This window comes from Loxodonta africana, chromosome 11 (assembly GCF_030014295.1).
Source record: "Loxodonta africana isolate mLoxAfr1 chromosome 11, mLoxAfr1.hap2, whole genome shotgun sequence".
NCBI lineage: Eukaryota > Metazoa > Chordata > Mammalia > Proboscidea > Elephantidae > Loxodonta > Loxodonta africana.
This window is the reverse complement of record NC_087352.1, coordinates 43,706,454-43,719,834: the sequence shown is the minus strand read 5'-3', so window position 1 is coordinate 43,719,834 and position 13,381 is coordinate 43,706,454.

Genomic DNA, 13,381 nt, shown 5'->3' with positions numbered 1-13,381 from the left:
AAGTACGGAGAAAGGATACAACCTTGATGTACACCTTTCCTGATTTTAAACCATGCAATATCCCCTAGTTCTGTTTGAATGATTGCCTCCTGGTTTATGTACAAGTTCCTCATGAGCACAATTAAGTATTCTGGAATTTCCATTCTTCCCAATGTTATCCATAATTTGTTATGATCCATACAGACAAATGCTTTTGTATAGCCAATAAAACACAGGATAAATATATTTCTGCTTTCAGCCAAGATCCACCTGACATCAGCAATGATATTCTTGGTTCCGTGTCTTCTTCTGAATCCACTTTGAATTTCTGGCAGTTCTCAGTCCATGTACTGTTGCAACCACTTTTGAATTATTTTCAGCAAAATTTCACAAAATAGGATGCTGAATTCCAGAGAAGTTCCATGACTTGCTTTAGATTACTTAGCCATAGGGAGGCAGAGCCAAGAAATCAAGCTTGGATCCTTTTGATTCCAAAATCTGTTGTTGTTAGCTACCATTGAGTCGACCCCTGACTTATGGTGACCCCATGCACAGAGAAACAAAACGCTGCCCAGTTCTTCACTATTCCCATGATTGGTTGTGGATTGGACCATTGTGAGCCATAGGGTTTTTCACTGGCTGGTTTTCAGAAGTAAATCGTGAGAGCTTTCTTCCTGGTCTGGCTTAGTCTGAAAACTTCACTGAGGCATGTGTAGCATCATAGTGACACTCAAGCTTCCACTGACAGATGGGTGGTGACTGTGCATGAGGTACATTGACTGGGAATCAAACCCTGATCTTCCATGTTGACAGTGAGAATTTTACCACTGACCCCAGTGTTTACCTTCCAAAACCAAAAACCAAACCCATTGCTATCGAGTCAATTCCAACTCGTAGCAACCCTACAGAAGAGAGTAGAAATGCCCCATAGAATTTCCATGGAGTGCCTGGTGGATTCAGACTGCTGACCTTTTGGTTAGCAGCTGTAGCTTTTAACCACTATGCCACCAGTGTTTCCAATGTTTACCTAAAAACAAACAAAAAAATGTTTACCTAGAGGAAGCTAATTTCTCTACCAGCGATGGAATTACTCTCTCTTTTTAAATTCATACATTAATTTCTGAAAATCCCAAAGTCAAATTAATGTAAAATCAAATACAGGTCATTATGTTTTCAAACCTAGAGCAATTGGCTCCCCTAGCTATACTTTTTAGCTTACCTGTAAAAGGAGAAAAATGATACTTTATACCATCACTTGATTAAAAAAAAAAATTTTTTTTTTTAATTAAATTAGATGAAGCAACAGTGTATGGAAACTAGCTGGCACCTTGTTAGTGCCCAACAACTTATAATTCTTTTCTCCTTTCTAGATTAAATAAGATTAAGACCCTAAGTGAGAAGCTATCACTTTGATATTGCTGCTCTGAGCTATTTCAGTTGGGTTTCTAATTATTTCTTATTAGGCTTGGTGAATGAGAGGATTTAAGGCTAGTAACGAGTTCTGTCTGAACTCAAATATGGCCTAGGCATGGCTCTCAAATCAATGGAAGAGAATCTTCTGAGGAAGTCTATTTATTCGTCGAGCACCCTAAGGGCATAGCTAGAATGTATGGGAGGGAGCCAGAGGTGTCAGCTCAATAAAAGAAGCAACTTTCTAACAATTTAAATTGTTCAGAGATGAATAAATAGCCTCAGAAGACAATGAGTACTCTGTTACCTAAGTCTTCAAATAGCATAGGGAAGAAGGGACCTTTGTTGGGTTGGGTTGCCCCTGAAGGCTTAATAATGCTCACGTTGCTAAAACTCTATGCTTCAGGGAATCTATGAAATAGTTAAGATTTAATGGACATTATGGAGGAGCCAGATACCTGAGAATGCATTTTTCACTTATTTACTCATTCATTTACATTTTTTTTTGAGTGCTTCTATGTTTTGGGCCCTAATCTAGACAATAGGGATATAAGATGTGTAAGATACATTCCTGTTCTTTCATGAACTCAGAGGCTAATGAGAGAGAGATACACAAGCAAAATGTATTGTTGTTGTTGTTGGATGCCTTCCAATTGATTCTGACTCATAACAACCCCATGTGACAGAGCAGAACTGTGCTGTAGGATTTTCTTGGCTGTAATCTTTATGGGAATATAACACCAGGTCTGGGTTCAAACTGCCAACATTTCAGTTAGCAGTCGAGTGCTTACCTCTTGTGCCAACAAGGCTCTTTATGCAAAACATAAAATACAATACAAAACGACTACTGTCATATTAGAAGAGTGTATAAGGTATAATACACAGAGAGGTGCCTTGGAGAACCCAACGGAGCAAAGTTCTGCTCTGACACAGAGGTGGGCCTGAGTTGGAATTGACTCAGTGGCAACTGGTCTGGGTTTTTTGGTATAAGCTGTAATGGACTCACAAAGTGGAGGTGATTAGTGCTTTCTGTTTTTGGTTTAGTACCTTCTTTTGTTTGTTAGTTTGGGCTAATCTTTTGGTTTGGAGAATTCTGACTCAGCCTCTAGCTTTTGTTGAACTGGCTCTGGATATCTGCTCCACAAATTGCAATAGAAGGAAAGAGACACCCCTCACCACCACGCAAATGAAAATTGCCCTCCTACTGGCTTTGATAGATCTACCTTGGAGATGTGAATCTGAGATTTAGCAGTGTAAGTATTGGTAGGAGTATTGAGAAAGGGTGAGCTTAGCCTGGAATAGGCTATAGGTGGAGAAAAGAGAACCAAACAATAGTAAACATTTGTTATAGTGCCTCCTTGGGCTATGTATACCTTGAGTTGTTTAGTTTCCATGGATAGAATCAAAAAAGCAAGTGTGCACTGGCTGTGAAGTGGCCCAGCTTTGAGGATGCAAGTCACAGTTCCCAAATCTCTATTCTCTGTGTAATGCCTTAAAAATAAATCTAGACTGAGTTACTTTGCCATAACCTGAGAATACTGCTGCCATGACCTCCTTGCAATGTGATTGGACAGAAGAGACTTCCAAGATAAGTTCTACTACTCTACTTCATCAATTTTTGGGAAATATTTTCTCCCTATTTTTTGTATTTGAGAACATCCAGAGAGAGGAACTCTTTCTTGTGTATCCAGCATCTGTTACCCACAGTATAAAGTCAAAGCCCACAGATGACTTGCAGAAAGCCTGCAAAACCAGTTCCAGTCTACCGTTTTGTTCTTACCTTCTGGCATTACACTACACACCCCAGGTCCACAAAGAAGTTCTCAGAGCTTCTTGGGCATGTCAGTTGCTTTCAGAACTCCAAGCCTTTGTACATACTTTCTCTTCCACCTAGAATGTTCTTTCCAAACTTATCACCTCCCTCATTGGCCACGTTTCAGAAGAAATTTTTTTTTTATCTTCCCTAACTCTTCTATGAAAAAGAGGAAGACCCTCGATGAGATGGTTTGGCACATTAGCTGCGACAATGAGCTCAAGCATAACAGTGATTGTGAGGATGGCACAGGACTGGGCAGTGTTTCGTTCGGTTGTGCATAGGGTTGCTATGAGTCAGAACTGACTCGATGGCACCTAACAACAACAAGTCTCCTAGGCAGAGGTAGTAAGTGCTTTATCCTCTGTTTTCCCATAACTCTGACTATTCCTATGTTTGGCCTTTACCATGTGTTAATGGATTGAGTTGTATCCCCCCAAAATATGTGTTGGAATCCTAACCTCTGTACCTATAGATGTAATCCTATTTGGAAATAAGAGTTTGTTACATTAACGAGTCCATATCAGTGTGGGGCGTATCCTAAACCTAATCACTTCTGAGTTACATGGAGCAGCATGGACACAAAGACATGCAAGCACAGTAGGGAGGAAGATAGAGGCCACGGGAGGGTAGCCCAGGAAATGAGGAGAGCTGGGGCTACAGATGCTGGGGCTACAGAAGCTTAAAGAGACAAGGACCTTCCCCCAGAGACCGCAGAGACAGAACTTTCCTCTAGAGCTGGTACCCTGAATTGGACTTCTAGCCTCTTAAACTGTGAGAAAATAAATTTCTTTTCCCTTAAAGCCATTCACTTGTGGTATTTGTGTTATAGCAGCACTAAGGCACCATGTTATGTTGAAATATATTTTTGTATTGTTTGTCTTCTCCACTTGATTGTAAGCTCCTGGAGGGCTGTGACTGTGATATTTTCTAAATCACTAGGATCTATTATAGTGCCTGAGAAGAGATGTTAAATAGAATTGGCTAAATGAACATGGTAAATTTAGATATATCTATGAAGTAGGCAAAATCCTCTCCACCGGGACCATTTTATGCCCTAGAAATACCTGTTTATTTCCTCTCATAGAGAACACCTTATAACGAACTGATTATACCGTCGGAAAGAACTTTGGTCTAAGAGTTGGGATACTTGAATGGGTTACCCTCCCAGGCAGGAACTTGTTGAACAAACTTTAGAAATCAATTAACCTGGGGGAAAAAAAAAATCTCAGTTTCCATATCTGTTAAGTTAGAATGTTGAAGAAGATAATCTTGAAAGTTTTGTCCAACTCAAAAATTCTGTAATTCATTGAAGAGGCCAATGGCCAATAATAATATTAAATCAATGCTATTAAATATGATTTTGTATTAACAGGTACTAGTGGGATGCAGCAAGGAAGCCCTGGTGGTGTAGCGGTTAGGCACTTGGCTGCTAATCAAAAGACTGGCTGTTTGAGCCCACCAGCCGCTCTGTGAGAGAAAAATGCAGCAGTCTGCTTCTCTAAAGATTACAGCCTTGGAAACTCACGGCACAGTTCTACTCTGTCCTATAGGGCTGTTATGAGTCAAAATTGACTCAACGGCAACTGGTTTGGTTTTTTTTTAGTGGGATGCAGAACCATAAGGCCTAGGTTTGTGTTCAAACCTGCAATTAAATGGCTGTGTGACATTGGACAAATCATTTAATACCTAAACTTCAGATTTATAATACGAAAAGAGGGAATAAAATGTGTTTATTTTGGGACTGTCATGAGCATACAACAAGATAATTTATTTGAAAGTGCATTGGAAATCTGGTTATTAGTTATGCACCGCATACTTGGTTATCATTTATGCCATGGCAGGTAAGACCAAGCTGCCTTCTTCTTTTCAATGTCCTACTGCAATAGCTTCCTGTCTAGTCTCCTTGCTTCCAGAGTGAGAATTAAAAAATTAAATCTAACCACATAATTCCCTTCTTTCAAACCCTCCAATAGCTTGCATTTTAAACTTAGAATAAAATCCTAACCCGTTGTATGGCCCACAGGAACTTGAGTGCTCTGAGTCCTGCCTGCCTACTTCTTCAACATCCTGTCTGACCTTAGGCCCCAGGCTAACTGATCTGCTGTCCTGCAAATACATGAGCTCATCCTGCATTGGGTCTTTCTGCTTGCTCTTCCCTCGGATCTCCTTATAGCTGGCTTCCTCCCATCATTCTGGTCTCTGCTCAAATATCAGAGAGATATTCCTGGCCCATAGTGCACCTCTCTTTACCCTCAGGAACTCTGTATTTTTTTTACCCCTAACACTAAACTGGAAACCCTGGTGGCGTAGTGGTTAAGTGCTAAGGCTGCTAACCAAAGGGTCGACAGTTCGAATCTGCCAGACTCTTCTTGGAAACTATGGGGCAGTTCTACTCTGTCCTATAGGGTTGCTCTGAGTCAGAATCATCTGGACAGCACTGGGTTTTTTGTTTTTTTGAACACTAAACTGATAAAAACATCATGTAGATGGAAAAGACATTGAAATTATCATGATATTCTACTTGCATCAACAATCAACATCTATGGAAGGAGAGGTCAAGAAATCAAACAACTCACAGCAACCCTAAAAAAAAAGCAACTCTAAATCATTCAAAATTCTTTGGCTTTGAGGTTTCTTCATAAACTTGTCCCCATAGGGCTGTGTCTCTCTGTTCCTATAAAGAGTCCAATTCCTGAGTAGCTGCTTTTATATGGGGTTTATTTTTCTTAATGAAGCCCTACAGATCCACCTTATAGATCTGTCCATATTGCAAATGTCCGTAACTTCCTAGTTTAGGTGTTAGAATTCCTGAAACTTAAGTAGTTAGTATAAGTAGGTCTCAAAAAGCACTTCTAATATAAACCAGAAACCACAAAAAGAAGTGCCTTGTTCTCTTACTTCTTGTTAATAGGCACCTAGTTTTTGTTCAACAGTTCTGCATTCTGGCGTCGAATTCAGTGTTCCTAATGTACGATCAATGCACCACGCTTTCAATCTTGTCAGCTACTTGCATGCTGGCCTCACTGAAGGCATTTCTAAAATTTTGCTGTGCCCCCACATCGGTTAAACTGGGCCACTCACCCCTGCCCAATATGCTCCACGCTCTTTTGTTCCCAATCTGGCCTCTGACCCTCAAAGCCTCTATTTCTACCTCTGCTATTCACTCGCCCACCCTGAAGTAGCTCCCACCATTTTTTTAGTAGACTTTATTTTTTAGAGCAGTTTGAGGTGTACAAAAAAGTTGCCCCAAAAGTAGAGCGAGCACCCATATGCCCCCTCCCATTTGCCCACTGAAAAAACAAAACATTGCCTTCCAGTAGATTCTGACTCATAGTGACCCTATAGCACAGAGTAGAACTACCCCATATGCCCCATAGGGTTTCCAAGGAGCGCCTAGTGGATTTGAACTGCCGACCTTTTGGTTAGTGGCCGTAGCACTTAACCACTACGCCACCAGGCCTTCCCTCTGCCTACTCTTGCTCCTGTTATTCACACCATGTGTTCCTGTAGTACATGCATTTGTTACAACTGATGATTATTATTTTTACTTTTTTTTTTTTTTTGCTTCCTTTTCTGTTTTAAATTTTGCAACAATTACTTCCCTAATAACAAACACACACAAAAAATTTTGATGTCAGTTTGGATACCAGATAGAAACTTTCAACTGCATAGATGAGACTGAAGCAGATGACTTTTCAAAATTACTGGAATTTGCTCTTTGCTTACTTCTAGTTGCTCATTAATTTAAAAGTACTTTTACTATTTTTAACTTTGATCACTACAAAAAAGGTTGGAAGATTGGATATTGATTCATGCCCAGTGTGGCCCCTTTAAAGCATCTACCACAACCATTGAAGAACAGTTAATTCAGATCCGTTTACCTATCCACATATAGATTATTGCAAGCGAAAGACATTTCTCAGTTATTTTTCCTCCCATTTTCTCATCTCTGAAATATTCTAACATAGAGCTGTGCTTGCTGGTAGTCTGGTGGCAACCACTTTAATGGTTTCACACTGTCTTCACGTCTCTTTCGGAAAATGCTGCCTCAAATGTCATGTTCCTTTTAGGCTTGATTTATTAATCTAGTCTGTGCCCCATGCTTTGCAGAATAGGAGAAGCAGTGTGAAGTCTAAAGCTTTACCACCTATGCCTGATGATCCATACCCAGCGGGCACTTCCACAGAGTGCCTTCCCTTGGCAAACTTGGAAAAAGAGGGTCCTTCTAATATTAAAGAAATAGAAAAGGGTTTTTGGTTTGGTTACTAAGAGAAAAAGTTTCAGTGCAATTTTTTGGTTTAGCACCCACTCCACTGCATTTTTTCCTTTACTTATTTAATTATTTTAAAGTACTTTTAAAATTAAAAAAAAAAATTTTGGTGTCGTGACTACTTTTCTTAGAGAAGTCATTTGAGAATTTTCTTATTGATTATGTAAATATTAAAAAAAATAGGTATGATATATTAGAAATATTTTAATTATAACTATGGTGCATATTTTCCCAAAAGATGCTTTTTAAAAAAAAAAGTTGGGTTTATTATATTTACCATAATCTAATTCTTTCCTTTACTTTATTCATCATCTGGAAATGCCATTAGCTGAGAAAACTAAAAAGGCAAATGAAGGTGTCTGGGGACGCAAACCACCCTTGCGTTTCCTCTGGATAAATTATACAACAAGGTTATTCTCCCGATTAGGTAAAGTTTTGGGAGATAACGAGTCACTTTCTAAATACAAGCACATTTGAATTTTAGAAGGTGACGCATTTTCAAAATCTGTTTCTGGGGTAAATATGAAGTGCAGGAGGCTAGTCTGGGTGTGGAAGTAGGATTAGAGAATCCAGGTGGTGAGGAGTCTTTCTCCTCACCATTCCCCCCTCCCCCACCAAAAAAACAAAACAAAACAAACCCAGAAACCAAATCTATTGCCTTTGAGTCAATTCCAACTCATAGTGACCCTACAAGACACAGGAGAACTGCCCCTTAGGGTTACTAAGGTTGTTATCTTTATGGAAGCAGACTGTCACGTCTTTCTCCCGTGGAGCTGCTGGGAGGGTTTGAATCGTCCACCTTTTGGTTACCAGTCAGGTCTTAACCGCGGCACCACCGGAGCTCCTTCTCTCAGTGGTAACCACAGGTAAATAGCTGTCTTCGTGCGCACACAGAAACCAGAGCCAAGCCCGCTGCCGTTGAGTTGACGCTGACCACGGCGATCCCATGTGTTATAGGCTAGAACTGCCCCAGAGGGATTTCCTGGCTGTCAGCTTTACAGAAGCAGATTACCAAGACTTTCTTCCGCGGCACTCCGGGTGTTTTTTTTTTTTTAAGATAAATATATAGATAATTATAAAGCATATTGTAAAATTGTTGGGTGCTGTTGAGTTGATTTCAACTCATAGCAACCCTACAGGACAGAGGAGGACTGCCCCACAGGGTTTCCTAGGCTGTAATTTTTATGGGAGAGATTGTCAGGTCTTTTCTCCCCCAAAGCCACTGGGTGGGTTCAAACCACCAACCTTTTGGTTAGCAGGTGAGCTTTTCACCACTGTGCCACCAGAGCTCCTTAAAAATAGGGCCAAAATATAAACAACGACTTTTCATGAAGGATAGAATATTGGGTAATTTAAATTTATTTTTATTTTTGCTATGTCTTTAATGTTTCTACTCTGATCTTGTAGCGTTCAGATTATATAAAATGATCATAAGGAGAAAATACTTCCCCAAATGAAATGCACCTACTCACATTCTGCTTGAATTAATGCTAGATGGGTTTTATCACTGACTTGTAGAGACTGTCGAATCTGTATGTTCTGCTCTGTCTATTTTCAACAACACACACAGGCAAATAAAATAAATTATTAAAAAAAAATACTAACTGGCAAATGATTTGTAAAAAGCTAGATGGTTTTATAATTATGTTTAAATATAATTTACCCAAAGGAATCTTAGGTTCTGCTTTTGGTTGCTTAGAAACCAAAATGTGGGGAAATATGGGCAACTCTACTTACTTTTCCCCCCTCTTCCTTTTTCTAAAACAAGCTTGAAGAGAGGTAATGAGATTGCACAAAATAAACTAGGTTTTCCCAGAGGGCAGCCTACGCTCTGAGAGTATTTTAGGTTGTGTGTATGGGGCTGAGGGTGTCGCAGGGAAACGCATCAACTCTTTGAAGCACCACCTTCTGTTTTCGAAGTGGGATTTTTCTAGTATTATGTGACCTGAAGAATATCCTAGTGCCCTCCTGGGGAGTAATTTAAACAGAGGGAAAACCTGACTTTCTGTCCCTTAAGTTCCTTGAGTTCCAGCGAATGAGAAATATGCTGAGGTTAACGTGACTTTGTGGAGAGTACAGGAGCCAACTCTCAGCGCCTGTGAGGAGATGCAATCTAATAATGCATGTTGAATATTTACATCTTTATGTGCTTTATAATATCTTTGTTTTCCCCAGCCTTTATTATTACTTGTATACTTCTCTATTCAATACTTACCAAACCCTGAGGCTGAGGCTACCCAATCACACAGTGTAATGTTCTTCACTTGAGTCAATGAACTTTAACAGAAACCAATGCATTTTAACTGAATTTTTGTTTATCTCGAGGAGCACATTTTAATGAAATCAATACATTCTTGCTGAAAGCCACATGAATCCATTGGAAAGAATACATTGTTACCGAAACCAATATGCAGTTTTATAATGTCTGTATGTTTTAGCGTAAGCATAGCCATACATTTTAACTGTAACCAATACATTTCTGCAGGGCGATACCAAGGAAGCCTTATTTCATGGTGAAATATATTCATTCTTACAGAAACTAATACTGTATTCCATATTTCTGAGCCAGCAGTGTCAGGCTAAATGAAGACTGTGATTTATGTTACCGAAAATTTTAAATACTTTCAGAAATGACTTTAAGATAAAAGCAGTTTTGAGTATGTGAAGTATTTTGATATCTTCATTAAATTTAGAAAAGCAGCTAGAGAAAAACCTTTTCAGTTGAAAAGCCAAGGGTCTTGTCTATAGTTTGTGTTTAAATCAAACACACACAGATATATACGCACTCAGATATATCTATTTATTACTATGCTTAGATCTTAGTCACTGATGTTGTAAAAAAGTTGTATTTAATGAAATGTACACAGAAAGTAGACACCCTTTGGGGGAAATCAGAGGTTAAAACTCTTAGAAATTTCCAGTCCTAGAAATATCACGTCTTTCCATTCAACCTAAGATTGACAAAAACTCATGATCCGCCCTCAGAATCCTCTCCTTCATCAAAAAAATTAATATCAATGGTGTCATTATAAGCCCAAAACTAATAGAGGAACCTTATAGGAAATAAATTCAAACAATGACTCAACTATAAAATGATCAAATACAAATATTAAACAGGGTGCTATTTAAATTTTATACAGGTGGCTCAAGTGGTTTGTGATCAGCTGCTAACCCAAAGGTTGGCAGTTTGAACCCATCCAGCACCTTCTTGTGAGAAAAGACCTGGCCATCTGCTCCCATAAAGATTTCTAGTCTTGGAAACCCCATTGGGCAGTTCTACTCTGTCCTATAGTGTCACTATGAGCTGGAATCTACTCAACGGCATACAACACAGCAACATGCTTTCTGTCTATACATTTATCTTTAAAAGAAAAACAAATTGGAAATTACATTACATGGACTTTTTGGAAACTTCTTTTTAAATGTATACAGAAAACTTCGCAAAACATAAGTGACAGCTAAAGGCATAATTATGAAACTAATTCCCATGTATGCACCCTGCAGGTCGGGAGTATAACAGTGAAAGTCTCCTAAAGCCTTGTGTGTCTTTTCCACTAAAGTTAACCACTACCTTATTTTCACTCTGGGGTCCCTGTGTGGTACAATATGTTAACGAGCTCGGCTACTGACCGAAAGGTGGCAGATTATAAATTGTTTATATTTTCTTCTTTAAGTGTTACTATAATTTCCGAAATTTCTACTAGGCACGTGAATTACTTTTATAATCAGAATTCTGTGGTTTAAGCAGAGGCTAAGAGATAAGATGAAAGAATTTGTTGCCTTTTTAATTTTTTTAAACATAAACTTGTATCAGATATAGTAAGTGCATTCTGCTATAAAAGATCTCTTCAAAATCTTAAAAAGCAAAGATGTCACTTTGATGACTAAGGTGCACCTGACACAAGTCATGATATTTTCAATTGCCTCATATGAATGCAAAAGGTGGATAATGAAAAAGAAAGCCTGGCCTGAAGAAGAATTGATACATTTGAATTGTGGTGTTGCCGAAGAATATTAAATATGCCATGGACTGTCAAAAGAGTGAACAAATCTGTCTTGGAGGTAGTACAGCCAGAATACTTCTTAGATCCAGGAAGGCAAGACTTCATCTTGTTTACTTTGGACATATTATCAGGAGGGACCAGTCTCTGGAGAAGGACATCATGCTTGGTAAAGTGGAAGGTCAGTATAAAGAGGAAGACCCTCAACCAGATGGATTGAGACAGTGCCTGCAACAATGATCTCAAACATGCCTACTGTTGCAAGGATGGTGCAGAACCAGGCAATGAATGTTTCATTCTGTTATACATAAGGTTGCCATGAGTCGGAGCTGACTGTACAGCACTTAACAATGACAACAAGAAGAGTGCATATATGTTATACGAAGATTTCATTTGACATTAAGTTAATATACCTCAACTTTTGCCCACTATTTACTGAACTTCCTCTTCCACAGTAGCTGGTTCAGTTTTTGTATTTTTCAGTGACCTGTGGCCATCACTATATTTCCTGGAAATTACTTTTTCTTTTATTTCTTAAGAAAGCATTTCATTGTACTAAGGCATAGTTCGCTTAGCTTAACACAGAGCACTTAATTATATTTTACTCCTACTATGTAGGAGGGACTTGACAATTTCCTAGAAGACAGACAGTCATAAAATTATAAATTTGATCTTGAACCAATGGGATGAGGCGCTTACCAGAGCCATCAAGAGGCAAAATTTTGCTGTAGTTAACATTTTCGGAAGCAAATACTATTGTTGTGTAGACCTTTAAATTTTATTAGAAACAAGTTATTTTGTATCAAGTGTTCATGCCAGTAGTTCATGTTTGTTTTCAATTTGTTACCCATGTCAGTAATTTATATTTATTTCTTATTTTATTTTATCACTACCTGCAAAAGGGAAACATGAAAAATTCAAACATTTCCCTGGTCTATATGCACAATTTGGAGAATTCCAGTGAAATTCAGGTTGCAAGCAGGCAAGTTGCATGCCCACTCTACTGTGCTCTGTGATTACAAATGTCGAGAGAGCAGAGATTTTGCTCCTTGTCATTCTAGGGCTGAAAAACTTTCTGTTGCCATGGAGATATTTTGATTTATGAGACAATGAACAAGAGTTTCTGTTTTGCTCACATTACGACAATGTTGTTGTTTTTAGTTGCTGGTGAGTTGATTTCAACTCACGGTGACCCCATGTGTGTAGATTAGCACTGCTTTATAGGGTTTTCTTGGCTGTAACCTTAACAGAAGCAGATCGACAGGGCTTTTCTTCCGCAGTACTGCTGGGTGAGTTCGAACCACCAACCTTTAGTGGTTCAAGAAAACCTTCTATTCATCTGTTCAAAGAGCCCGGGTGGCACAGTGGTTAAGTACTTGGCTACTAAGTGAAAGATGTTGCAATCTGCTTCTGTAAAGATTGTTGTTGTTAAGTGCCATCAAATTGGTTCCGACTTATAGTGACCGTATGTACAACAGAACAAAACACTGCACGCTCCTGCACCATCCTCACAATTGTTGCTGTGTTCGAGCCCATTGTTGTAGCCACTGTGTCGATCCATCTTGTTGAGGGTAAAGATTAAAACCGTATAACTTTGGTGAAGAGTAAGACAGTACACAATACTGGGGAAGCCAGCACAACTTGTCCAAGGCAAGGTCATGGAAGCTCCAAAGACATGTCCAAACTCCCTGAAGGACAGAATTACTGGGCTGAGGGCTGTGGGGAGCATGGCCTCAGGGAACATCCAGCTCAACTGGCATAACATAGTTTATAAAGAAAATGTTCTACGTTCTACTTTGGTAAGCAGCGTCTGGGGTCTTAAAAGCTTGTGAGCAGCCATCTAAAATACTCCACTGGTCTCACTGTGTCTGGAACAAGGCAGAATGAAAAAAACCCAAGACACAA